The sequence below is a fragment of the Mustela nivalis genome (genome assembly GCF_964662115.1).
Source record: "Mustela nivalis genome assembly, chromosome: 2".
In the NCBI taxonomy this organism is placed as follows: Eukaryota; Metazoa; Chordata; class Mammalia; order Carnivora; family Mustelidae; genus Mustela; species Mustela nivalis.
The window spans coordinates 126,152,944-126,180,625 of record NC_139021.1 but is presented as its reverse complement, the minus strand read 5'-3'; the positions used below and the strand labels follow the sequence as shown (position 1 = coordinate 126,180,625).

The window sequence follows — 27,682 nt, the reverse complement described above, 5'->3', positions numbered from 1 at the left end:
TCAGCTCAGGTCATGATCTCAGAGTCCTGGGATGGAGCCCAGCCTCAGGCCCTGCTCAGCAGGGAGTCTGCTTCTGGTTCTCCCACTTCCCCCCTCTCTTCTTCCCTGCTCTCTCTCTTCTCACTCTCTCAAATAAATAAATGCAAACGTAACTTACAATGAGTCCCACAGCAGTCCAAGCTCATTCACTTTCACCTCAGTAGGACTTGCTGAAACACTGATTTTCATGTAACCTACACAGAAATAGTGCTATGTGACAAGTACTATTCTAAGTGTCCTGCAAATATCACCTCACTTAGCTTTTATAATAACCCCATAAAGTACAAAGAAGTTGAATAACTTGCCCAAGGCCATACAGTTCATTATCAGCAGAACCAGGATTCAACCCAGGCAGCCTAGCCCCTGGGCCCCTTCGCTCAACCACCACACCACAGTGTTGCACCTGCCACTGTCAGAAAGCAAGCTTCCTAACTACTCTTCACTATTCATGATGACCACTAGTGACAAATCCAGAGAAGATAATGCATACATTCTAAACAAGAAACCCAAGAAGTGAAAAATTCAGTGTAAATATTTTTCTTTCAAAGTTATGTACAAATATTACTAATACCATAGCATTGTAATAATCATATTTGGCCTTTCAAAATAAAAACTTGAGGTATCTGGGATGTTCATTAACCTGAAGGTCCTCATTCCCAACTAATGAGAGATAAGTAAAATAGGAATGTTATAGCTCAAATTCCTTCCATTCTAAGCAACTATCATTACCTTGAGCTTCTGCATTGAAATTTACTTACTCTACAAAACCTTTAAACACCAAGGCAAAAACCTGTGGACAAAAAAGAGAAATCATTAAGTTGTGGTCACAAAAAAAGTTGGGGGATGCAAGCTCTATCTGGGAATGGGATTTATGATCATCAAAAGATTTTTCTTGGGTAAAATATTAAATCATGTATAGTAATGTCATTTAAATACTTAGATTTGGGCTGTGGAAATGGAGAATATGATAAAGAATAAGAAATTTTGGTCCCTGATTATCTTTCTTTGTGGAACAAAAGGCTTCTTGGAATTCTCTGGAATGTTTTTGTTCATTTTATCATATTTATACCACCTCTTTTACCCTGCGATTAAATATCACTCTTAGGTCACTAATTGTAGAGTTGGCTTTATTCAGTGTCTTAGGAGTAGCTCTGTGTGTGCATGTGTGTGTGCACCAGAGAGAGGCAAGTGGGAAAAGGGAGAGAGTTTACATTGTGTGTGGCCAAAGCAAGAACTATTTACTTCTTTAAAAGAAATATCAATAATGTTCATGCCAAGACAGCAGCCAAAGGAAGAGGAAGCCCAGGACTGGCCATAGAAGCAAGCCAGAGAAAGTAGAGCCAAAAATAATCTGGCTGAAAAAAGGAAAAACGACAGAAACAATGAAGTTGGTGAGTGTCCAATGCTGAGAATATTTAACCTTTCATTATTATCACATATGGATTTCCTGTAAGTTTTTCAAGACCCAAACCTAACCCACATTCACACATGTGAATTGAGAACCTGAGTCTAATGTATAAATTCTGGCTGTTTCTTTAAATTCACCTTTCCTCATTTTATCAGTAATTTTGAAGTTATACGAGACGCTTTTTACTGCCTGTGTTTGCTAATTGAAATTTACGTTTCATACTTTCTCAGTCAGAGAAAGTATAGTGTCGATTCTTACAAGTCTCTAGGCTTTCATAAGCAAGTGACTATTACCGAATTGTGTATGTGCCCAGGGTTGAGTTAATCAGGACTTTTCTTTCATAGTACCCTGGAATCACTGGTCCACACAAGGTTCCTCTTTCTACCATCACACCCCTTCCTTCTTCATCACCATGCCCAATACCAGCCTGGACTGTGGCACCTGATGTATGTAACGTATGTATACACCTATCTTTGTAATATCCAGTTATCCACTTCGTTAATATCCACTTATCTTTGTAAAACACATATTGTTATTTTGTGTTAAAAATAAATGTTTGTAATTTATGTAACTGGTATTATTCTGTAGAGGTGATTGTTCATATATGAACATATATATATGCATACATATATGTATTTACTTTATGCGATATTTTTAGGATTGATTTGCATGCAGTAAGTAGATCTAGTTTAGTGCTTGTAATAGTTGAGTGATAGTCCATGGTAATCATGTTATCCAAGTTACTTACCTATTCTCCATGCATGGCTCCCTAGGTAACTTCCAGAACTCTACCACTAAGAATAATGCCGGCATCAACATTTTCATACATCAGTCTTCTGTAAAAACAATTTTTTAATCATAGACTGTTTCAGAGTTCTAATACTTTTATTTCATTGCCAAGGGTTGCAACTGAATGAGGTACACTGAAAGAGGTTAAGAATTTCGTACCCAAAGGAAAGAACTCCTCACATCGGAGAAAAGTAGTTAAGTAGCAAGAACAGGAGCGAGACTAGCTCTCCCCAACTCTCAGACTGCACCCTCTAACACGCTTATGTACCAGGTGTATAAGATACAACCTTTTAAAATCAAGTATTTTTCATCACCTGCATATTGAAAGTGGGTATTGAAGTGGCTTGTTCAGATAAATTCAGTATGTTATATCCTCGAAGTCATAAGTTCTGAATATGGGACTATATTCCACTAACTGAGAAAAGGATAAAATCATGAGCTTCGAGGAGCTACACTGGTCCGTAACGGGCTACAGTTATGTAATGTCTTTAAAACTAAAACATTGGGAAATAACCCAAACTCTACCTCCGACCAGCTGTGTGGTTTGTTATTTTTGTGAAGAAAGCTTCCAAAGGGATGTGAATCTGGTATCTTTGGGGGAAAGATTCTGTGCTTCTGAGCTCCACTGCCGGGGAATGGCCTCATTTATCATTTTGCGTCTTCTGCACTAGGCCCTCGACAGAGCACTTGAACACAGTCATTTTGGAATCGCTGGTGGGAGGATGGAGTGGTAGAATACAAATAGCTCCATCTCCTCGGACAGCTTGCTCTACTTCCACGAGCTTCTGTTTCCTCATCTAAAAACAAGGGAGAGTCTGGCATGTAACAGACCATGAATAAAAGGTATCATTTTTCCTTACCCTTATTTTTTAAAGCCTATGTGTGCCACGACACTTTAAGACAAATGGGCTTTTGTTCTTTTAGAATGACATAAAAATGAGATATGCATGCCTTTATTCACTGTATTATACTGTGTCTTACAATTAGTGAAACAGTACGCATGATGTGTGCTGAAGCGGATTTACCACGAAGCTGATGAAGCCACAAACACTGGCTGTTGCTGGGGGTGGCGGAATCTTCTTAGTGGGGAAGGGAAGGTAGACTGTGCTTGGAAACATCACTCTGTGTGTTTTTGTTAAGTCACCTCAAGAGATCTCCAAAGAAAGGGACTAGAATCTCAAAAGCTTCAGTAATTTGTTTGATAGGTTTTCTATTCTAAATAAATATTCCCTTTTATACCTAATATTATATTTGCAATTTTGTGTCCTTTAAACCCCCTCCCCCAAATTAAATGACTTTAGACTCCACAAAATCTGGATTTTCCCTTGAATGTATGAACAACATTGTAATTAAACAATTTGAGAAAAGCACATAGATAAATCTCAATTCACCTTGAAGAGTTTTCTGGAGCAAAACGGGTCCCCTAAGCTGACTATTTGGACAAGTCCCTCTTTTGTCTGAACCTTACTTTTCTTACCTTAAAACATTCATCTTTGACTGGCTCTGTAAGATCCCTTCCAACTCAGATAATCCTGACTTGATACCTGTCTTGCCATACTTCCAGTATTATTTTCTAACAAATCATATTTTGAAGGAAGTCCAAAATGAATTCTCATTTTAAAAATTTTAAGGTTTCAGTACCAAGAATAATTACATCCTCTCTCCAACACGTATTTATTTTGTAAATGTAAACAAATGAATGTAGATCTTAAAGAACACTCATTACAGCGTGTCGCTATAGAACTAATTTGCTTTATAAGGGCAGGAATATTTCTTCTGGTGGTTCTAGTTCAAAATAACCGAGATAAAGCCACGCACTGATTTTCATTTGTATCATTACTCAAAAATAATCCATTCTGAAAGAGGAAGAGGTATTTTTACAGTCCCAATGAGACCAAGTTGTTTTAGACAAAATGAAATAGATGAGCCATTTATGAGAAATCGATGATAGTTGTTCTCTTCTGAGCTTAGATTGACAAGATCCGAGAAGATTTTAAAAGGAAGGGAAAAAAATGATAGTCTAGTTTAGTCTTCAGACACAAGAGCAAAACTCAAGAGCTTGGAGTCATTCTTTCCTGGCGGTGAATACCACCACATATCGCTCTTTATGGGGCACAGGGGATCGGTTCTTGGAAATCTGGAAAGACAGTTCTGATGGAGTCAGAAGGATGGGGAGGAACCTCATGGAGCCAGTAGAATTCACATATTTTTAAGATGGAAAAGCTGAGGCCCAGACAGAAGCTTGACTTGCCTCAAATCAAAGATCCAGATACAAGGCCACACCCTTGTGACCTCAAGTCTGTCTGGTTCAGTTTCTTCCTCACCAGCCTGGGTTTGCAGAATCATCTGAGCACTTTCGTACTTCAGTGCCCATCAGGGAGCTTATGGTACAAAACATGGGGCAGTTTTTGCTCTGCTCAATATTAAATCTAACAGTAAATTTATAGTAATTAAGATAATGGGTATTGGTGGAAAGCTAAGCAGTGAACACAATGTGGAACACAGTGGGGTACCTCAAAATTAGGTTCACACACAAATGGAATCTTGATGCACAAAAGTGGTGGATTTGTAGAGAGTAACAACGGCCAATCAATCAAGACTGCTTGAACAAATGGTTACCCATATGGAAACAAAGCAGAACAAAACAAAACCTAGGTCACTGCTTCAAACTGTACACTCGCTCTCTCTCTCTTTCTCTCTCTCTCCCCCACCCCCGCCACACACATTCCAGGTCTGTGAAATGTAAAAAAAAAAAAAAATAAAACTTTATAAAGTTTAGAAGAAAAATAAGAAAATGTGTTTATGACATTGGGATGGGGAAAGACACAAACCATAAAGGAAAATATTCGTTAATTCAACCACATTCTAAAAATGCATCAAAGGGATGCCTGGATGGCTCAGTCCATTACGTGTCTGCCTTTGGTTCAGGTCATGATCCCAGGGTCCTGGGATGGATGAAGTCCTGCATCAGGCTCCTTGCTCAGCCGGGAGTCTGTTCACCCTCTGCCTGCTGTTCCCTTGCTTGTGCTCCCTCTCTCTCTCTGAAAAATAAATAAAAAATATTTTAAAAAATAAATAAATAAAAATAAAAATGCATATATACATAATATATATGTATATATATTCATATGGTATATTTGTTTGTTAAAATTTATTGAACTATATCTTTAAAGATTGTGTACTCTACCTGTATCTCTTACATTTTAATTTTTTTAAGTTTACCAAAAGCAAGATACTGTAATAAAAGTGAAGATGTAGGCCACACTCTGGGTAAAGATATTTAGAATACCTGTAATCAACAAAGGATTATTATCCAGAATATACAAATTACTTCCACAAATCCAAGGGGAAAAGATGAATATTTAAACAGAAAAATGTGCAAAAGATGTGAATAGGCAAGTCATAGAATAGGAATCCAAATTGGCCAATTAACTTGAAAAGATGTTTAACCTCCCTGGTCACATGAAAATGAAAACCATAATGAGAAAACATTTTATACACATTTAATAGCAAACTTCAATAAGTCTGCCAAGACCAAGTATTGGTGAGAATGTAAAGCACCAGAAATTTTATACATTGCTGGTGGGAGCAAAACTTGGTAAAAAATTACTTAGAAAGTTTTGGAAATATATGTTAAGTCACACACAAATGCCACAATCCAGCAAATCTCTAAGCAAATACCAAAGAGAAATCCTTTAACACATTCCCTCAAAGACATGTACAAAAATGTTCATACAAGCATTGTTTGTAATAACAAAATAGCAAACGACCTAAAAGTCCAAACGACAACAGAACAGATTAATAAATTATAGTATAGTCAAGCAATAGAATATAGGCTGTGAAAATGAATTAATTAGAGCCATATATATCAACATGGATAAATTTCATTAAAATGACATATTAAATGGAAAAGAAGAATTTACAGAAGGATGTTTACAGTGTGATTCTGGCTCTTAGTCTGGCTTTATTTCATTGATTTTACCAAAACCCTTTGGGGAGATAGCAGGCTAGGCCAAGAGTAAGTCCTAAGAAACACTGGGCTCACCTAGTTGGGACACTTGGCAGGGCAGAGTATGGGCTAGATACAGGACATCAGGCAGGAATATGGTCTGTATTTGCTGCTTCTGATCTCACCTTGATTAGCATTTAGCTCTCAGGAGCAGGTCCAAGTAGAATGCGTATACAGGGGGAACAAGTGTCCTCACATGGCCCATGCAGGAAGAGAAGAAATGGAGTTTTATCTGCACATGACCCAAAAAAGCAAAGTACAGATGAGCATAGAGCCAGACTCACCCAGCCATTTTTAGGTCAAAACGGTGATGACATACAGGCCTCTGAGTCACACTGTGCCAATCTGGACCATGATGTACAGTTGTCACTTGGGGAACTCCCTTCTTCATCATTTTGGGGAGTCCCTTCATCTTTTCCCTGAGTTGTGTATCCTGTTTTTTACATCCTATGTCTTCCTCTTTCTTCATTTGTTCCTTTATTTTGGTGGAACATATCACCCCACAGCTTTCTTAGAAATTATTTTGGGGAGATAAATGTTTTGAGTCTGAAAATGTCTTGCCTTGATACTCTATTAATAGCTTGGCTGGATATGAAATTCTAGCTTACTCTGCCTTTGGCTCAGGTCATGATCCCAGGGTCCTAGGATCGAGCCCCACATGGGGCTCTCTGCTCTGCTGAGAGCCTGCTTCCTCCTCTCTCTCTGCCTGCCTCTCTATTTGTGATCTCTGTCTGTCATATAGATAAACAAAATCTTTTAAAAAATAATAATAAAATTCTAGCTTAGAAGTCATTTCCTTCAGAATTTTGAAGGCATTCTCCCATGGTCTTCTAGCTTCCAGTGTTGCTGTTTCTTAGTTTGAATCTCTTTCAATCCGCTGTGCTGAGAATGCTTTGGGACCTTTCAGTTTGGAAAGCCCATGCCTTTTGATTCTGGGAAGCATTCTTGTTGATGATTCTCTCTTCTCCATTTCCTCTCTGTTATTTATTTATTTATTTATTTATTTAAATTCAGATTTTGGAATCTCTGTCCCTGGTTCTTTACTTGTCTCTTGTTCTCTGCTAGGGTGGCAGTGAGGGGCCTTGGGATCTGAGTGCTTTTTACCAATCAGTCTTCTTCAGGTAATCCCCTGCTTCCCCTCACTCAAACCCCCCTCCCGTCCCTCTCACTCCCCACCCTACCCCTAGCCTGGTGCTACCGATGTTGAGGTTTTTCAGGACTGTGTGGTATAAACCTAACTGGTTCTCATCTTTTTCCAATATCAGTTTAGGATTTGGCTTTCCCACTCACACATCTATTTTTAAGCTTCTCAAATGCTGTTGCTATGGATTCCCCTTGGCTGGGAAACAAAATACAAACTAAGCCTGGTCACAAAAAGAAGAGACCAACTAGGAAGTATCTATTATGCGTGATTTGTAGGTAGGTTCTCACTGTTCAGTTTGCGGAGACAGTCATACTCTCCTTTTTGTTGTAAGTTTACGCCCTCAACTAAAAATTCGTCTCTGTGTAGCTTAAGTGGGAGTTCATGAGGGACTGAAATGATGTGTGTATATCAAAGCCACCATCTTTACCCAGCAGTTTATATAATGATGTGACTACCATTTAATTCTGTGTATCTTTTATTTATCTTAAGTATCACATCATTGATGAAAGAAAAAGCTGAGATACTACCCTAGAGTCATGAATTTTAAAGAAAGGTACCTCTTTGTACATGGATATCTTGAAAATTCCATCTATGTTTGGACAGGGCTTACAGAGTTTAAGACTATCAAGTCCAACCCTCTCCCCCTTATTTTCAAGAGGAGCAAACAATACCATGATTTGATCATGAACATTAGCAGCAGAACTAAAATTATCAGTAAAATCTTCTGCTTAATGTATCCCAAGACCTCATTCTAGTGTTTTTTCACTAACATTCAGTTATTTTGTTTAGTGTTTTTCTACTGATAACATTCAAATGACTCAAACTTCTTATAGGTTCTACCCATCACATCATACTCAACAAGAACTCAACTTATATACATTGTTTGAAGCAGTCAACCAACCGGATATTTTTATGTGAAAAATCTTTTCTTAAATAAGGGATAAAACGGGACAAACTTAATCAGTTTCTCATGGTGGTTAATCTGGACTAGCTCAGGCCTTCTCCTTCACATGATCACTTAACTAATGATATAGATATAGATATCAGTTTGCCAAGCCCTGGGTGTTTCACTTGGTTTGGGACACTAGATGTTAAGTCACACATTTTCATTATTCCTACAGATGTCTTTAATTTTATATTCAGACTTACATTTGCATTCTCATGGGTGATGTGTTGCAACACCCCCTCTGCCTTTCCACATCGCCTTGGGAACACAGCCATCTTGGGGATTCAGGAAGCACACACCCCAAAAAGGATTTAATTGTGAAAGTTCATTCCATTTAAGCAAAGCTAGGTCCCTAGCTTTTCTCCTTTGCAAACTAATGTGCACGATGGCTTATAAGGTAATTATGCATTCATTTTAAGACTTCAAGAATTGAGGACTCGGATTTTTCAAAGCAAAGAAAATAATCAGATAGTTTTCATATCCCAGAGGGGTTTTTTTGGTTTTTTTTGGGGGGGGGTTGTTTGTTTGGTGCAAAAAGGTGGTTTTTGTTAAAGCACAGGGACAGGACCCATAGGCAGAAAAAGCTACACCCGGGGTGGTGAGGGGTGGCCCACAATATACTTACAAATTGGGAGGGGGTTAGCGATAACATAAGTCTCTAAGGAATTTTGAAAGCAAGGTTTCCAGGACCTTATAATTCCATAAAAATGTCTGATAAACACACACACACACACACACACACACACACTGAGCTACTGGGAAAATATTCTAAATAAATGACTCTTCCAGAATGTTTTCACTATTATCCTTCTTTTCCACAGAAAAAAATTGAAAAATACACTTACTTTCACTTCAAGAATCTGAACAGAACTTGTAAATGCCTGAACAAAAAGCAGATAAGACAAGCAGAGGAAGACCTCACTCCTCAGACGCATTTTTAAACTTAACATCCGCAAACCTGTCTTCAGATACACCCCATTCTCTATTGATTGTGTTAATGGATCTTAAGTATTGAATAGTTTGAGGTTAAATATAATGCTAGAACCTGATACCAGAATGCCAGATGATTCACAGATCCTTGATTTGTGATTTTAAATGTGGGCATGAGGTAACATTTGGTGGGACTTTATTTTTACCTGTGCCTAATGTGGTCCCGAATTACCTGCTGTGGTGAGCAGGGTGAATGGCTGGAGAGCAGCTGCCTGCCATTAAATTCATCTGCTTCTCAGAACCATGAGGACAAACAGAATGCTGCAAAACTCAGCCTTGTGCCTTCTGTTAGTTCAGTCTCTCCTTTTAAGCCCAATGTCCCTAGTCTCCATCCTTTTCCTGGGAATAAATAATATTCCTTTCATGAGAGTCTTACGTACATTATGAAAGAAAAACAAAAACCAGGGAAAAAACAGATTTGTATCTCCACAGACTGTGTTCTCTCTTCTCCGGATCTCCAAGTTCCTGTGAGGGGTGAAACCAGAAATAATAACTAATAGTTACGAAGCATTTCCTGTATCCTAGGCTCTTTACATAAGCTGTCTTATTTAATCTCTGCACACATTACAACATGGAGACCACTGTTATTCCTATTTTATACATAAGAAAAGTGACACTTCAAGAAATTAAGTAACTTTCCCAAGGTGACTCAGCCAGCAGCTGGTGAGCTAGGTTCAAATCCTGATAGGCTGAATCTAGAAACATAATGCTTAACCCATGCCTTACTGAAAAATAATCACCTCATAGCAATTGCTAGAAGAGCGTCCCCAATATCAGCACCCTACTTTTCAGTAAACTATAAAAATGTTCCCTATGTCACTGCTGGGCACCATGTTGAGACTAATTTGGATGCTCTATGAAAGAATTATCTTGTGAGGGTGCCTGGGTGGCTCAGTTGGTTAAACGATTGTTTTCAGCTCAGGTCATGATCCTGGAGTCCTGGGATGGAGCCCCGCATGGAGACCCGCATGGGGCTCCCTGCTTAGCAGGGAGCCTGCTTCTCCCTTGGACCCCTCCCCCCTCTCATGTGCTCTCTCTCAAATAAATAAATAAAATCTTTAAAAAAATGATCTTGTTAAAAATAACTTTAGTGCTAAATCATAATGAAAACATTTTAAATCAACTTGATTGAAGTATAATTTTTATATAATATATACCATTTTCTGTGTATAGGCTGATGATTTTTGACACAGGTATAACCACATACCCTCACCCTAGTCAAAATATACAATATTTCCATCATCTCAGGAAATTCCCTTGTGCTCTTTTGCAGTCAATTTCCTCAAACCCCCCACAAGCCAGTCCCAAGAAACCACTGATCTACTTTTTACCATTATAGATTAGTTTTGACTGTACTTGTCTCTTCAGAGAAATGGAATCATACGGTATATACTCTTTTGCATCTAACTTCGTTAGTGTGTTTTTTTTTTTTTTTTAAGATTTTTTATATATTTCAGAGAGAGAGATCACAAGTAGGCAGAAGAGCAGGTAGAGGGAGAGAGAGAAGCAGGCACTCTGCTAAGCAGGGAGCCCAAAGCCGGGCTTGATCCCAGGACCCTGGGATCACAACCTGAGCGGAAGGCAGCCACTTAACCAACTGAGCTGCTCAGGCATCCCTACTTTTTTTTTTTTTTTTTAGGTAGGCTCCATGACCAGTGTGGAACCCAATTTGGGCCTTGAACTCATGACCCTGAGATCAAGACCTGAGCTGAGATCAAGAAATGTACCCTTAACTGACTGATCCACCTAGATGTCCCTCGGTCTTTATGATTTCAGCCATTTTAGCATTTGAGAAGTGAGATCTGGTTATTTAAATTTACATTTTTCTGATGGCTAATAAAATAATAATAATGTTGAGCATCTTTTCTCATACTAATTAATCTAACATATGTTTTTTCTTTTTTTTTTTTTCAATGTATACTGCAAACATAGCCAACACTGTAATATTTTCTTTATAAATTAAAGAAAACCAAAGGAACGCTACCCCTATATGTTGCATCTCTCTCTGGGAGAGGTTGCCCGTGATCTCCCCAGTTATAATCTGCTTTATGACACCTGGGATTCACATCTAGGTTTGCGCAGCAGCTGTGGCTTCCCATGTCTGAAGCCGTGGTATTCCAGTGCAAAGTGGACATCCCTCAAATATCTGAATGAAAATGAATCGAACTGATCTATTTTTTAGATGGAGCAGAAGCTGCACTGGGAGGTGGGCAGGAATGGGACTCTTTTTTACCAAGGTTTATTTACAAATATCTGTCTGGTCAAAGCACTGTTTTTTGTTATGTATTCTACAGTCTCCCATTTCATTATTAGCTATTTAATGTCCTTACACACCATGATGACAAAAACTAATAGACTATATTTGCTTCAAAATTAAATGTTACAATCTATTAACTTCTGATAGGTTAAAAGACGTTTTGCTTGAACTCGTCCTGGTAGCTTCTGTTGGTGCCATTTCACAAACCGTTTAACCTTCTGTGAATACTGCAGGAGGGACCAACGGGGGAATGATGGTGGTTTACTCCACGTCTAGCTTGGCCTTCTACACTCCCAGATACTCAGTGAGTTCACAGTGCTTCTGGCCTCTCAACATAGATCGCCTCCCTATCCAAACTCCTCAAACTAAAAGCCCATGTAGGAGATGAAATTTAAGGTGGCATATTAATACAAAAATCTTAACTATTATTTTTACCCATCATCCTTACCAGATAGCATTTATTTTCATTAGTAGCGGTAGCTCTCTTATCCCAAAGGAGTGAAGACTGAAATCCACAGGCCCTGGGGTAGGACAGAGTGATGAGTAGGGAAGTTTTTGGACCATCTTTTTCCATGCTTCTAGTATAATGTGAATGCCCTAGGACATGCTCTGTTCAAACTTTCCATATAAGCCCTTGATTTTAAAAACAGTCATCAGCCCTCTTGGGAAGCTACATATAAGCTTTGGTTTACTCCATGTGAGTATTTCAATAATCTAAAAAGAAGTGTGAAGGACAAAACCCCAGAGGTATTTGGTACCTCTGCCAAGGGGGGGGCCAGTCATCATACCAAACCCCAACACTGCACAGAATTTCATGTCTTCTGCAATTTTCTTTCTTTTTTAAAATTTTTTAAAAAGATTTTGTTTATTTATTTGACAGAGGGAGACATAGCGAGAGAAGGAACACAAAGCAGAGGGAGTGGAAGAGAAAGAAGCAGGCTTCCCGCTGAGCAAGGAGCATGATGCCGGGCTTGATCCCAGGACCCTGGGACCATCACCTGAGCCAAAAGCAGATGCTTAATGACTGAGACACCCAGGTGCCCCACCATCTGCAATTTTCTAAACTAACTTAAAGCCAAAGTCCTTTTGAAACTGTTAAAGAAAACCTACATAAAACTTATGCATAAAACAAAACATAATCCATAACCAATGTTTCTTTTACAAGTCTATTATTATGTCATAAAAGCATTTTCTTACGCTAATGACAACAAAATCTACTACAAAGAATACTAGAGTGAGAATCAAGAAACTCAGAGGCCTTTGTCTTACCTCTGCTCTCAATAACTTTGAAACTCTAGACAAATCACTTATCCTCCATGTATGAAATTAGGATTGTAATAAACATTTCTCCCTCCGGAGAATAATAGGAAGATAAATGACTGCAACAGTGCCTTGAGTTGCAACATAAATCTGAGGCATTATTATTTTTAGTACAGAAAGCTTAGAAATAAATACCATATTGTCCTAACATTTTTGTTATTTTAATTGGTCCAAATTATATGTTTTTTTTGTGGGATTTTTATTTGGCTCTTTGTGCAAGAAATAGACAAAAAAGAACAAAGTCATGTGAAAACAGAGAAATAAGAAGAGGAAACAAATAAGACAACTTTGATTAACATATTATGCTAAAATTACTGTGAGAAATGAAAGGCGATTCTAAATTAGATAGCTACAAGACATGAAATCCCCTTCCTGAGCTATTTCAAACCAAAGCCCTGTGAGAGAAAATGAAGCTAAACAAAGAACACATGTCATGGTAAAAATGAAGTAACAGCTCAAAGAGCTAAACGGTCTCCATGATTAGAAATAAAGAAGGCATATTAGCGAGTAAGTAGATCCATCCCATTGTCAGGAAAGCATACAGATCTCCCTAAGGGTCAGGATGTTCTCTCTTGAGTCTGTTCCAGAGTAAGAGGCTAAGCACCAGAGGTTTCAGGTCCTTGATCTACATCTGAAATCTGTGCCTGCAGGTTTTTAGCCAAGGGGTAACCCTGAACCTCCACAGCCAGTTTCGCCTTCTCTCCCTTCGGATAACAGCCTCTGAAAGCAAATAACATCCATCTTCAGATTTCTATCTAGTTGGTGAAAACCCATGTAGCACACTTGAGGATTATAGACAGCAGCTATTGCTTATTTTCATATTTAAACATATAAGAAGATTCCGTATTCTCGGTCTGAAAAAGGTAAATGTTAAAAAGATACAAAAGTTAGTGAATTACATGGATTTAAAAAAAAAAAAAAAAGACTCCATCCTTAACTTGCCAGGGTAAGAGAGCTCTCTCGAAACTTGAGCGGGCACACACTTAGGACAAACAAAAGGAAGTTCTACTTCGAACGGGGGAATTCATACGCGGAAGGTCTCCTCCTGCTTACCACAGAAAGAGTGTAATTTTCGGGTCCCTTGTCTGAACTTTCAGTTCCTTGAAGGCTGGATCTCAGTCACTGTTCTGTCCCTTCCCTCTCAGCACAGTGCCAGGCCCATGGAAGGTGCTTTGTAAATCTTAGTTCTCTCACACAGCCCTCGCTAGGCCCCCTTTCTCTCAGAGAGCGTGTGGTCTGTGGCCCAGATGCATGGCAAGACTGCGCCATCACTTCAAGTTCCAAGAGCCATTGAAGAAGGAGAGGAACAAATAAGCAGCACATACTTCAGTTACTTCTGCTTTTTATTTGTTTTCTGTTTCCTTAACAATAATACTTCACCTCTCACTTCCTATGATACACAAAATCTGGTAAGTAGCATTCCTGAGAGGACAAAAGGTGCAATTTGGAGAGGGCACTTCAGACATTCTTTGCTTAATTTCTGAAGACCATGAAAGTTGGTCTTAAGCTGATGTTGATCTGACAATGCTAGGCTACTCTTACCCCAAATAATTATCTCACATAATTTTCCTTTTTAATATTTTATTTATGTATTTATTTTTGAAAGAGTGCTCACGAGTAGAGGGGATGGACAGAGGGAGAAGCAGGCTCCCCACTGAGGCGGAACTCGATCCCAGGACCCTGGGATCATGGCCAGAGCCAAGGGCAGACTCTTAACCCGCTGAGCCACCCAGACAACCCTCAAATAATGTTCATAGTAGAGATATTATTCATAATTCCAACAGAAGAGCACAACATAGCAAAGACTTAAATAATTGGGGGGAAATCTGAGTCAGTTAAAAACATAAAAACAAACCTATACCTGTATAGCTCAGAATAACTCAAATATATATCATGCATGTATACATAGATGATGTGGGAAACAAACGCAGAAGGAAATGTAGCTAAAGTTAAATCTCTTTATAACCTCTAGCCCATTGACAAATACTCGAGAGAGTCCGAGTATCAACATTCCTCCAGGATCTTGAGTCTTCTTTAACATATGAAAATCCTTTTGGAACTTTCCTTATCTTTACTTCCCTCAACACTAAAGTATATCATCAGTTGCTCCTCACAATCCCAGGGCAGCAGCTCTTTCTGCCCACAGGTCCTGTCCCCAGGCTTTAATAAAGCCACCATTTTGCACCAAAGACGTCTCAAGAATTCTTTTTTGGCTGTCAGCTCCAGACCCTACCAAACCTCACCAAAATATTCAAATACTATATCATATACGTGTGTGTGCGTGTGTGTGTGCGCGCGCACGTGCATGCACATACACAGACAATTTGTAATCTACACTGCGATTATAATGCCATGGACAGATAAAACCAACTCTCAGCAGAAGAAATAGAAAATTCTAAGCTAGAGGTTCTCAAAGAAGGGTCTCTGGGCCAGCAGCAGCAGCACCTGAGGACTTGCTAGAAATGCACATTCTTGGGGCGCCTGGGTGGCTCAGTGGGTTAAAGCCTCTGCCTTTGGCTCAGGTCGTGATCTCAGGATCCTGGAATTGAGCCCTACATCGGGCTCTCTGCTCAGTAGGGAGCCTGCTTCTCCCTCTCTCTCTGCCTTCCTCTCTGCCTACTTGTGATCTCTGTCTGTCAAATAAATAAATAAAATCTTAAGAAAAAAAAAAAAAAGAAAGAAAAGAAAAGAAAAAAACGCACATTCTCAGACCCCATCCCAGACCTACTGATTCATAAACTTTGGCACAGGGACCCAGCAATCTGTGCTTTAGCAAGCACATGAATGATCAAATCTACAAGGGTGCACAATGTTCTATGTGAATGATATCTCAATTCAAACAAAAAGTAAGTCCTCCACGTGATTCTGATGCACCCCACAGCTTGGAAACTACTGCCCTGATCTGTACATATAACTATCCTTATTTTACCAATGAGGGACCGTGAGCACATACATAACCCAGCTAATGGAGTCTGGGATAGGAGCCAGTCATTGTGACTGAACCCGATGTGCAGTGATGGAAGAAAAGAATCAAGTCAAGAACCAGAAAATTTCTGATTCCTAAGATGGATGCTTTTTTCACTGAGGGAGAAAAAAATTAGTTAAATCTTCTTAGGCTTCAGGGATTTCATTCTGTGATATGGGATAGTAATATTGTACTAACCTCAGAGAGCTTTGGATGAGAGAGATAAATCAGATAATGTAGGTGATGATGATTTTTGGCCATAAAGAGTCATAACATTTGGTCATTATCATTTCTACAGTTTTTTGATCTCATGAGAAAACATACTCTCGCTTCCTAGTCCACATCTCTAGCCACAGGATATATATAAACTTTTAAACATGATCTACTTGTAATTTTGGTTTTTGCTATAATGTTTTTCCTCCAAGTTGCAAAATTACATGAGCTATAACTCTACTCAAATCAAAATTATTTTTTTAAGATTTTATTTATTTATTTGACAGAGAGAGAGATCACAAGTAGGCAGAGAGGCAGGCAGAGAGAGGGGGGAAGCAGGCTCCCCACTGAGCAGAGAGCCCGATGCGGGGCTGGATCCCAGGACCCTGAGATCACGACCCGAGCTGAAGGCAGTGGCTTAACCCACTGTGCCACCCAGGCGCTACTCAAATCAAAACTATTATGACACGTATTTTTGTATAAAGAAAAGAGATAGTACCTTGTGATATTTTTCTAGAGGAAAAAAATCAAGTGATTTTAATTTTATAAACAATTTCTCAAAGATTAGATTGGTGCATATCTTGTGCTTTTTAGCCCACATAAAAGTAGCTTTCACAGTAAATTATCATTCTACGTTGATTTTATACAACTGGCATTTTTGCATGCTAAGTGACCTTTATATAATAATCTCATAAACTATGTGTTCACTTTTTTTTAAGTAACTTTAACTTTGTTATGAAGTATAATAATACCATTACAAGTAGCTGGGAGGAGCACCTGTGTGGTTCAGAGGTTAAGCGTCTGCCTTTGGCTCGGGCTTGATTTCAGGGTCCTGGGATTGAGCCCTGCTTGGTGGGGATCCTACTTCTCCTTCTCCTTCTGCCACCCCCCACCCACACCCTGCTTGTTTCGCTCTCTGTATCTCTGTGTTAAATAAGTAAATAAAATCTTTTTTAAAAAATAAGTGAAAAATGACAAAAATATATTCCAAAATTTTTTTTGAATTTGTATTCCTACCAATCAGCTATAGTTGCATTCTGGTTTTCATCTTTCCAGAATTTTTTATATGCATACAACACATTCATACACATTTTAACAAAATAGGAGGATCTGATTTGAACATTATCAGTATATTGTGAAAATATTTCCAGGTAATCATTTGTCCTTTACCAGTTCGAATGGCTCCATTATATCTGATTGGATGGATGGATTCCCTAACCAATCACTTATTATTGGACATTTGGATTTTTCTACTTATTTCATTTTTATAACCGATGGTTCAATGAATACCACATACTGATTTAATTATCCTCTTAGAATACATTCTTAGAAGCAGAGTTCCTGGATCAAAGAGAAGCTTATTTTTAGGGCTTTTGATTTATATCCCAAATGGCCCTTCTAGAAAGATTGTACTTTTAGCCTCACCAGTAGTATGTATTTTCCAACATTCTTCCTTCTGGAACAAAAAAAAATCTTTTCTACTTGAACATGTCAGAATGATGTCAAAATATGTCAAAAAAAAATGTTTCATTGTTTTAATTTGCATGTATTTGATTGTTAATGAGCTATCTTTTCATATGAGTAGCAGACACTGCCAGGTCTTCTCATATCCTGTATCCACTTCCATGGCTTCTGGTTGCTTCCTCTAATGCTGAGGGTGTTTCTTTGGTTGTCTAGCAGGGGCAAGCTGTACAGGGCACCTAGGAAGGGCCAAGGAATTAATACCTTCAGGAGCAAACTGAAGTTGAGAGATAAATACCCCAATTGCACCGCCGAGGCGGGATAACTCTAGGGAATGTTTCACTCTCTCCCACAGTAGGGAGGGAGACCCTGGGCTAAGCCCCAGTGGCCCAGAGGAAAAGGCTTGATGACTCACTCTGTTTTGGCTTCCTTGCCTTTCTTGTGTCCCTTCTCCACTTCCTAATCAGTGTTTCTAGGATCATCTCCCAAATAAACTACATGAACTTCAACCTTTATCTCAGGGTCCTCTTCTGGGCTGGAGAACCCAAATCAAGACGATATGAGCTTTGTTCCCTCCCTTTTCTTAGTGGATTACCTTATTATTCATGCATTTCCCCATTTTCAAAGTGGGAAACTCCTATATCATATAGGAATTAGAATTATCTATTTTAAGATTAATATCTTAATAGATGGAAGAAATATTTATGAGATATTTATGAAGGGCAATCTTAAGGGAAAACAAATCAGGAGATTAATAAATAATTATAGTCACCACCAAATTGTTTTAGTAAATAAGATTTAAAATATTAAAAATTATTATTACTAGTAGTGATAACTATGTTATTAAAAGTTAATTACCTCTTTATGTCAGATGTGCCGTATTGAGCTAAGATTTTCTTGGAGATATAAATTATACTAAAATGTAGGAAAAGGGGAAAAACTAGCAAACTTTGGTGAAGAGAAGAGTTTAGCCAAGATGTACTAAGTGTGTTAATTGAGTGCCACCAGAAAAACTACATTCAACCTTGTAAATATGATCAAAATAGATTGCCATCATCTTTAACAGGAGAATTAGGGCTCCATGAGAAGTCTGCTGAGACGGTTTAGACTGAAGAGACATTTTGGGTCAAAAGACATTTGCTAGTATCTAAAATCAACATGTTCTTAATTAAAATACCAGTCTCCCAAGATGGCTCTGAAACAGTAAACAATGTTAAACTAAACTGGCTCCGAGCCCAGAAAGTCTGGGGAATTTAGGAGTGCATACAACTAGGCAAACAAAACAAAACAAAACAAAACAAAAAACTTTCAAAAGCAGAACTAACCATTTGTAATTGGGGGAAAAGGGCTGAGATGGAGGGGGTGTCCGTGCACAAAACAAAAGAAAATTGTCAGTTTGTATCTTGCTCTGGGCTAGAAATCAGACACAACCACTCCAGCAAAACCTGTTTGGAGACCATTCTTCCAGCTGCACGATTTCAACTATGCCTTTGCAAAGGTAAAACAAGGACAGTCTAGTCAACCTAACTTGCCTTGTATGGACAATGAAAGTTTTTAGGGAGGACACATGAATGTAAATCCGTAAGAGTCACACTCAAAAACCTCCTAAGGGTTATGACTGCCCTGAACTTTCATGTTAACCTCCAGAGGAGTTAAAAGAAAGAAAGAAAGAGAAAAAAGCATGACTCTGTCATTTTAACAGATTTTATCAGGACAGTTTGTAATTTTTTTTTTTTTGAATTTATAAGATACACTAAGGCTTTGTGTCTATAGAGTAGCAAACGCTCCCAGAAGATATTTATTTATTTATTTATAAAAAAAGATTTCATTTATTTATTTGACAGAAAGAGACACAGGGAGAGAGGGTATAGCAGGCCGCCCTCTGAGCAGAGAGTCCGATGAGGGCTCAAGCCCAGGACCCTGAGATCATGACCTCGGCAGAAGGCAGACACTTAATGACTGAGGCACCCAGGTGCCCCCAAGAAGATATTTAGACAGACAATTCTGTCCAGATTAAGATAAGTGCAAATGAACGGCTGTTGGATCTCAAATCTGGATGTTTGAGTTGTACTAAAAGAGAAATGCCCAATAATCCATCAGCTCTGTGCTAGACAGTTTCAAAGAACTCACAGGGTAATCAGTAAGGAGGAGATTCCCCTGAACATTTCTGCTTCAAACTAAATATTTATTTACTTAAACACGTATTAAGGGTTCATTGAAACATTATCACTAAATAAAGACAAGGTATTACATTGCCAATGGACTGAATGCTCTGAGACAGCAGCCGTCAACTAAATAAGAAAGAATAGAGGTACCCTTAAGGTAAACGTCATTAAAACACAAGACAGCTTCAGGGTAGTCAGAATAGACTTGGTTTCTATGACAACAAGCCACCCCCCAAATCTTGGTGGATTAACCCAACACAGGGTTATTTTCTCCTCATACTCCTTGCTCTCTGTGAATCAGCAAAAGCTCTTACACAAAGTCACTAAAGGACTCGGGCATATTAAGTTTCTACCACCTTACAGCTGCGCCTTTTGTGACACAAGACCCAAAAGAGGTGATGGAAGGAAAGAGAGAGACTCGAGTATCCCACATTTGTCACTTCTGCTCCTTTCTCATTAGCCCGAAGTAATGCCATAGTTCCTCCTAACACAAGGGGGTGGAGAAGCTCTGTGTCAGTAGTGCCTGGAAGAGAACTGGATATTAGAGCAATTTCTACCACACACTCAATGACCTGGAACTTTGGCTGATGTCCTAATGTAGTGTAAGGACAGAAGCAAACATTGAGAGGCAAAGCTAAGGACACATGACAAAAGGCTGAGTCACGGCTCAGAGGAGATTCGGAGAGCTGTAAGCCAAGAAGGAACAAAGCATCAAAATCCCGAGAATGTCTTTAAATGGCAAAAGCCAACCTGTCATAATGCTTTTCCCATTGACTTTATTTTGACACTGAGGAACAATTTTCTCAGGGCATCTTAATGTGTCACTTGATATCTGACAATACTCCATCTGCATTCTGAAAGCGGGTCTCTGCCTCTTCAGGAACAGAAAATGTCTGAGGGGCTTTACGGACACAGAGGTTCGTAGCACCCACCCAAAATCTTACGGATTTAAAGTCTCCGAAGACTGTAGGTCCAGCAATCTGCTTTAGAATAAGTAATTCTAATGCCTTCTAAACTTTGAGAGTCTGTTTTAGATTTCTGCCAAGATCTAGAGCAGGTCTGAGATCTGGGTTGGGTTTGGGCTCTGGGAAAATACCTCCATTTATCCGAGGGATCAAGTCAAGTCTGCTCTGGTACCAGAGGCATTTGGTAAGGTCAAGACTGTTCATCCGGGACTACTCTGGATGAGGAAAATTTGAAAGCATGGAAAGGAGGTTGATTTTTTAGATTCTGCTGAATTTGGTTTGGGAAAGACTGGTTGAACACAGAGTAGCTTCAAGGATAACAGAAATTTGTAGATGGGTTTGCCAATGGATTGACAATGGTGGGGATGTGGAAGAGCCTGGAGTTTCTGCTGAGGTTTTGGAAATGGTCAGGTGGAGGAGATGAGGGCCTTGGGATTTTCCAGGCACGTGTTGCAAGTACTGCTCCTTAAAGAGGCTGTCCTGGGCAGGGAGGGAACAGACACCCAGTGAATCCTATGCTCCCTTTGCTAATAATGGGGGGGAGGAGTGCAAAGTTCTGTCATGGTTATTAGTAACTGTGAGGTAATAGAAAAAATATACATTGATCTCTGCTCCCAGCTTTTGGCAGAGATTCCTAAATCCCTTGGAATTTCCTGGTTGATAGCAATGTTCTTTGTTCTAAAGAGGTGACTCTTTGTGGGCTCCCAGATGGAGTGAACTAGTCCCCGGAAAGACCAAGTCATGATTAGAAGTTTAGAATTTTCCTCTTCACCTGCCCACTCTCCCAAGAGGGGAGAGAGACTGAGAAAGGAGTTAATGATCTATCATGCCTACACGATGAAGACTTCACAAAAATTCTAAATATGTGGGTTTGGGAGAGCTTCCAGGTGAACATGTAGATGAGATGGGAGAAGGACATAACCCATGATGGTGTGGAGAGTCTGCAACCACCCCCCTGCCCCTCCACCAAACTTGTCCTAAACTGTCTCTTCAGTTGCGACTGCCCTCTGCATCCCATATGATGTCCTTTTATAATAGGCTGGTAAACAGTAAGCAAACTGTTCCCATGGTTTTTGTGAGCTGCTCTAACCTATTAACTGAATCTGAAGAGTGGGTCATGGGACCCTCCAATCTATAGCCAATTGGTCAGAAGCACAGGTGACAACATGGACTTGCGACTGGCAGTCTAGTGGGACTGAGCCCTTCACTTGTGGGGTCTGATGCTATCTCCAGGTGGACAGTGTCATAACTGAGCTCAAGTGAGCTGGTGTTACGGAATTTCTTGCTGTGGGGGAAAAACCCTACACATCTGTTGCCAGAAATGTGGTTAAGTGTGGTCGTAGCATGAGGCATGAGGGTAAAGGAGAAGCACAGGAGGAGGACTGGGTTTTTTCTGACACAGAAACTTTATTAAAGTAAGGAGAAAAATACATGCCAGGTAATTGTAAAATAGAGTTATTTACACTTAACAGGAGGGAGTAGTGAAAGCAAAATGGACATACCAGAAAGTTTTAAAGCTTCCACAAACTATGATTAATGGTGAACCATGGGCTAAAATTCCCTGCTGCGAAGTTTGAGAGGAAATTCTGATATTTCCTCTCAAACAGAATACAACTAGGAACTTTGGGTTGACAAATAAGAATATGAAAAAAAGGATTATGATGTCTATGTATATGGAGGATGGTACCTCCAAAATGTAAACTGTCTTATCTTAAAAAATTGTTTACTATCCCTGAGGGAATTATTTGGCTCAAATAGAAGTATCTGTTACCTGAAGAATGGACAAGCCCTCTGAAACTCTTTGAAGCTATGATCAGGAAATGAGCTCTCTTTGGAAGTATAGCATGATGTGGGGCCTAGGGTCAACGGCACAGGTCTTGGAGTGGAGAAGTTCAGACCATTATGTAAGAAGAGACAAGGTACTGAGCACAGTGGCTCTTGGCAAATAAAATGAAAGGATGGTATACCAATACCTACAAATAATGTTATAATGTTGTGGTAATTAATATTAGGAGGTATTAATATGCACCCCCAGTGCTGAAGTACTGCTGAAGTACAATAAAGATTTCTCAGTGGCTTAACAAACTTCCTTCTCTCTTTCTTCTTTTTTTCTTTCTCTTTCTTTTTCTTTTTCTTTCTTTCTTCTTTCTCTTTTTTTTCTGTTTTCCTTCCTCCCTTCCCACCTTTCTTCCCTCCTTCCTTCCTCCCCTTGTTTCATTCTGTTTCAGTTTTACTGAGGTATCGTTAACAAAATTGTAAGATATTTAAGGTGTACGTCGTGGTGATTTGATGCAGTATGCATTGTGAAAAAATTCCCACCATCTAATTAAAAGATTTTTCTTTCTCACTTTCCTGTGCAATACAGATTGAGCAGCTCTCCGTAGAGGCTGTCCTCCTGACAGTGCCTGAGAGATCTGGGTTACTTCTGAATTATGGCTCTGCGATCCCTTGGGGCCTCCATGGACTCCTCTGCTTGATCATCACAGTATCTAGTAAGGAGAGAGCGCAGGGAAGATCTTTCAGGACTATAGAACATAAGACATCCAGGAGTTCTCCTGGATGTATGATGTAAAGGGTCTGGGAGCATCTAGACAATCTCCGTCACACAATGCCTACTAATAACAGTCCATAATGTGCCTCTGTTTCAGTTAAAAATCATGCAACTTCCTACAGTTGTTTAAGCACGTTTTACAGTGTAGATCCCCAAATATATTGTTATTTTTATTATGTTAGCCACCATACAGTACTTCATTAGTTTTTTTGAAATGTATTATTAAAAATTACAAAAAATATTTGAAAGTCATTATTGGAATAGCTGATGTTCACTAAAACTTTTAGAAATGAAGGACTCCCTGGTAGTGTGTGGATTGTTTAAAAAAAAAAAAAAAAGACTATTCAAAGTTCAGAATGCTCCAATTTAGCAATTTCATCCTGGACTTTGGAGGGTAGCTAAGCCCTCATTCTTATAATATGCCTTGTGAGCCCATTTTTGAAAAGGGTATATGATAGAGAACAATGTGGGTTGTAAATTCCAAAACTTATTGATGAATTTCTAACACATCATTTATAAACCAAGATCCATTCTAATACTGTATCTTTCTGTACACTTATGGCAGACCCAGTAGAAAATCTGTTGACTAGTGACAGCTGGTTTTGAGCATTTCTGGGGTATGTCCTCTACATACATACAAATTCTCATTGCACTTTTTTCCATATCCTTACTTTTCAACCCAAAATTTACAGCCTATATTTTGTTTAAATATTAGCACCTCTTCTCAATATTCTAGAACAAGGAATTTCAACCTGTGGTTCCCCATTAATTTTTGTGAGTTGTGAAAGTTTCAAAACTTTCTGGTGGGTCCATTAGGCATTCAACTCTCTCCCTCCCTGTTTCTCTTCCTCCTATAGAATATGTAATAGCCCGCTTTATAACTACCGTGCATGTGCCTTTCTCTTTGTTTAAAAATTTTTTCCAATAACCATGACAACATTTTAAAGCTTACCCTAATGAAGGCTATCTATATATGAAACAGATGAATAAGTATATCTTGGGCAAAATAACTTACAGATATGACAAAGACAATTAGAGTAGGCCTATGTTTGTGGTTCAGAAAGCATCTCTAGCCAAATGCATGGGAGAGGAATTGTATGGATAAAAGAAAAAAATGTCTATTCAGAAGGGTATTGTCTAGTTGTTACATAAGCAACTGAGAATTATGGGGTGACACCCAACCTCTTTGGCTAACAAAGTATCTTCAACTAGATGCCTGAAATTGGAAACAATTTCAGGTGCCAGGTGGGTAAAAGAGAAAGTTGATTGCGTCTACTTTACCATGTCATTTATTTCTGGGACAAGACAAACAAAATATACATGCATCAGCATCAAATGTTCATCGTGTTTCATGTGTTTGCATGAATACGGATATTGGCATCCGTATGTCTACGGATATTGGCATTGAAAACATCTCAAACTTTAAGCAAAAGCAGGCCTTTATGAAAGAAATTAATGTAAACCATAGATTAAAATCAGTGTGGAAATCATTATTACTATATTTCAAATAACTAACAGTAAGGAAAACTACAAAAAGAAAAAAAGAAGTTATTGAGACCCCCAACTGTGAGATCTAATATTAAAATAAAAAGCAGTCCTGCTATTTTAAGTCAATAGTCATGTTACTTATAAAACTTTGGTCAAAGCTTTTTGTATAATCTATCTTTTTGTCCTCTATGAAGGTTTTTTTTAATTTTATATTTGTTGGGGTGCCTGGGTGGCTCAGTCATTAGGCATCTGCCTTCAACTTGGTTCACTATCCTGGGGTCCTGGGATCGAGCCCTGTGTTTGGCTCCCTGCTCAGCAGGGGAGTCTGCTTCTCTCTATCCCTCTGCTCCCAGGCTGTGTTCCCTCTCTTGCTGTATCTCTCTCTCTCTCTCTATCAAATAAATAAATAAAATCTTTTTTAAAAATTTTATATTTGTCATGTAATCCATTGTATTAATAGTTATTTAAAAGCTGATTAAAACAGACTCATTTTATGCACCATCTTTTTTAAATTTTTTTTTTATTTTTATTTATTTATTTATTTATTTATTTTAAGATTTTATTTATTTATTTGACAGACAGAGATCACAAGTAGGCAGAGAGGCAGGCAGAGAGAGAGAGGAGGAAGCAGGCTCCCCACTGAGCAGAAAGCCCAATGCGGGACTCGATCCCAGGACTCTGATATCATGACCCGAGCTGAAGGCAGAGGCTTTTTACCCACTGAGCCACCCAGGTGTCCCATATGCACCATCTTTATATAAACGGTGGAGCCCTCCTCAGCTGGAATTGCAGCCGATAAGTCATAGTGTAGACCTTGATCTCTGACCACTTTTGGAGAATAACCAAATCAAGACAGAAAAATCTAATTTTGCCAAAGACCACATGGGAAGTTCTTGGCAAAGTTAGATGAGAAAACAGAGTTCATGAACTCCAAGGGTGGACATTTTTAACCACTGCTTTTGTTCCTTGTTTTGGGAACCCCTTTCCAAAAAAAAAAAAAAAAAAAGTAGAAAATCCTGGATTTTGCTTGCTTTTTTCCATAATCAGTTTAACAGAGTGGTGCAAAGAGCTCTGCACTAAGAGTCAGAGGCTTAGACTCTTTAAAAACAAAACAAAACAAAACAACTTTTATATAATGGAACATTTAAATGAATCCTTTGACCATCATTTATTTTTGAGAATCTTAAACTCATAGTCATCTTATTTCACCTAAATCCCATTGAATTCCTTCCGCCCATATAATTTTGAAGCAAACCCAAGACATATCATTTAATCCATAAATAATTCACTATGTATCTCTAAAAGTTGTGTCTTAAAAAATAACCACAATATTGTTATCATATCTAAAATATTTGATAATGATAATTTAATACCATCAAATACACAGCGTTCAAAATTCCAACTGTCTCAAAATACAATAATTTTTTAAAAAGATTTTATTTATATATTCAACAGAGAGAGAGAGATCACAAGTAGGCAGAGAGGCTGGCAAAGAGAGGGGGAAGCAGGCTCCCCGCTGAGCAGAGAGCCCGATGCGGGGCTCGATCCCAGGACACTGAGATCATGACCTGAGCTGAAGGCAGAAGCTTAACCCACTGAGCCACCCAGGCACCCCTATGATAGTTTTTTTTTTTAAGATTTTATGTATGTATTTGACAGAGAGAGAGCCAACACAAGCAGGGGGAGTGGGGTAGGGAGAAACAGACTCCCCTCTGAGCAGGGAGCCCAGTGCGGGACCCGATCCCTGGATCCTGGGATCACGACCTGAGCCGAAAGCAGATGCTTAACAACTGAGTCACCTGGGCGCCCCAAATACGTAATTTTTAACAATTATTTGCATCAAGATTCAAATAAAGTCCACTTATTGTGATTCATTACATGTTACTTAAGTCTTTTTAAAAATGTCTAGGCTTTCCCTCCATCTCTTTTGTAACTTATTTATAACTGATTTGTAACTTATTTGGGGAAGAAAGAAACCAGTTCATTTTTCCAGTAGACAGAGGTTGGATTTTGCTGACTGTAACCTGTGGTATATGTTTAACATGTTCTTTAATTTTCTGTTTTTAAATCAGTGGTTGAATCCAACAGGTTTGAAAAGATTCAGATGTGGTTGGCTTTGGTAAGAGTCTTTAATAAACGGGGTATGTTTCCTTCAGGAGTCACTGACGTCCTGTATCTTTTGTTTTACTATGTTAGCAGACATCGGTGTTCAATTGCATAATGAGGGTATTATAATTCTATTAGTCCTTTATTTTTCTTAGCCAGAATACAAAGAAAATTTCCCTCATTTACTATACAGCTCCCCAGAAGTACAGTTCATAAAGCAAAAGAAGGATCCATTCTTAATTCTTTTTATTATCAGTTTTCAAAATAGTGAATTGGGCTACCAGTGTCCTACAATGATGACTAACTGGTTATTATTACTTGTTAGTGTCATTGTGAACTCATAGGAGTTCATAGTCCAGTGGAGGAAACAGATGTACACAGATAATTACAATTACTATAGTATTTTGTACTTAATAAAAATAAGTAAATGCACCACAGGCATCTAGAGGTGGGAGTATCTAACCACTTTACTGGGTATGACAAAGGCCTCAGAAAAGGAGACAGTGCTTGAGTTGAACACTGAGGGATAAAGGCAAAGAAAATCAAGAATTTGGCCACCTCTGCTGATATTTCCACACTTTTTGTCTTGTATAACTGATAGAGTGGTGGAAAATAGATGAAATTTACTAAATCAGGATATAAAAGGGATAAGCAGGAGGAGTCATGGGATGGCATGTATATAAGAATGTAATGAGAATTCAGTTTTATATGCTGAGTTTGTGACACCTTTGGGATATCCAGGTAGACATGTTTGGCAGACACCTAGAAATAATGGTCTAAATCCAGGTAAACCTTACTTGTCTGGACAGGTCAATTTCAGATTCCCCAACACATAATACTAAAGTCCTACAAATGGGATGGGCTCC

General features: G+C 38.8%; 2 long non-coding RNA genes across 4 annotated transcripts; one reads left to right on the top strand and one right to left on the bottom strand.

The window, feature by feature from the left end:
- The first annotated feature begins 1,570 nt into the window (after nt 1–1,570).
- Nucleotides 1,571–12,716, top strand: LOC309859457. Its single transcript, XR_014308717.1, has 3 exons — nt 1,571–1,893; nt 11,730–11,886; nt 12,463–12,716. It is a non-coding gene; the product is annotated as an uncharacterized lncRNA (long non-coding RNA).
- On the bottom strand, nt 5,070–14,253 carry LOC309859451. Of its 3 annotated transcripts, none has more exons than XR_014308708.1 (5): nt 13,956–14,253; nt 12,031–12,103; nt 9,706–9,790; nt 6,282–6,477; nt 5,070–5,277 (listed from the first exon to the last, which is right to left on the bottom strand). It is a non-coding gene; the product is annotated as an uncharacterized lncRNA (long non-coding RNA). The 3 variants fall into 3 exon arrangements; XR_014308709.1 differs by having other exon boundaries at nt 6,371–6,477; XR_014308710.1 differs by lacking the exon at nt 6,282–6,477.
- Nucleotides 14,254–27,682: the final 13,429 nt, after the last annotated feature.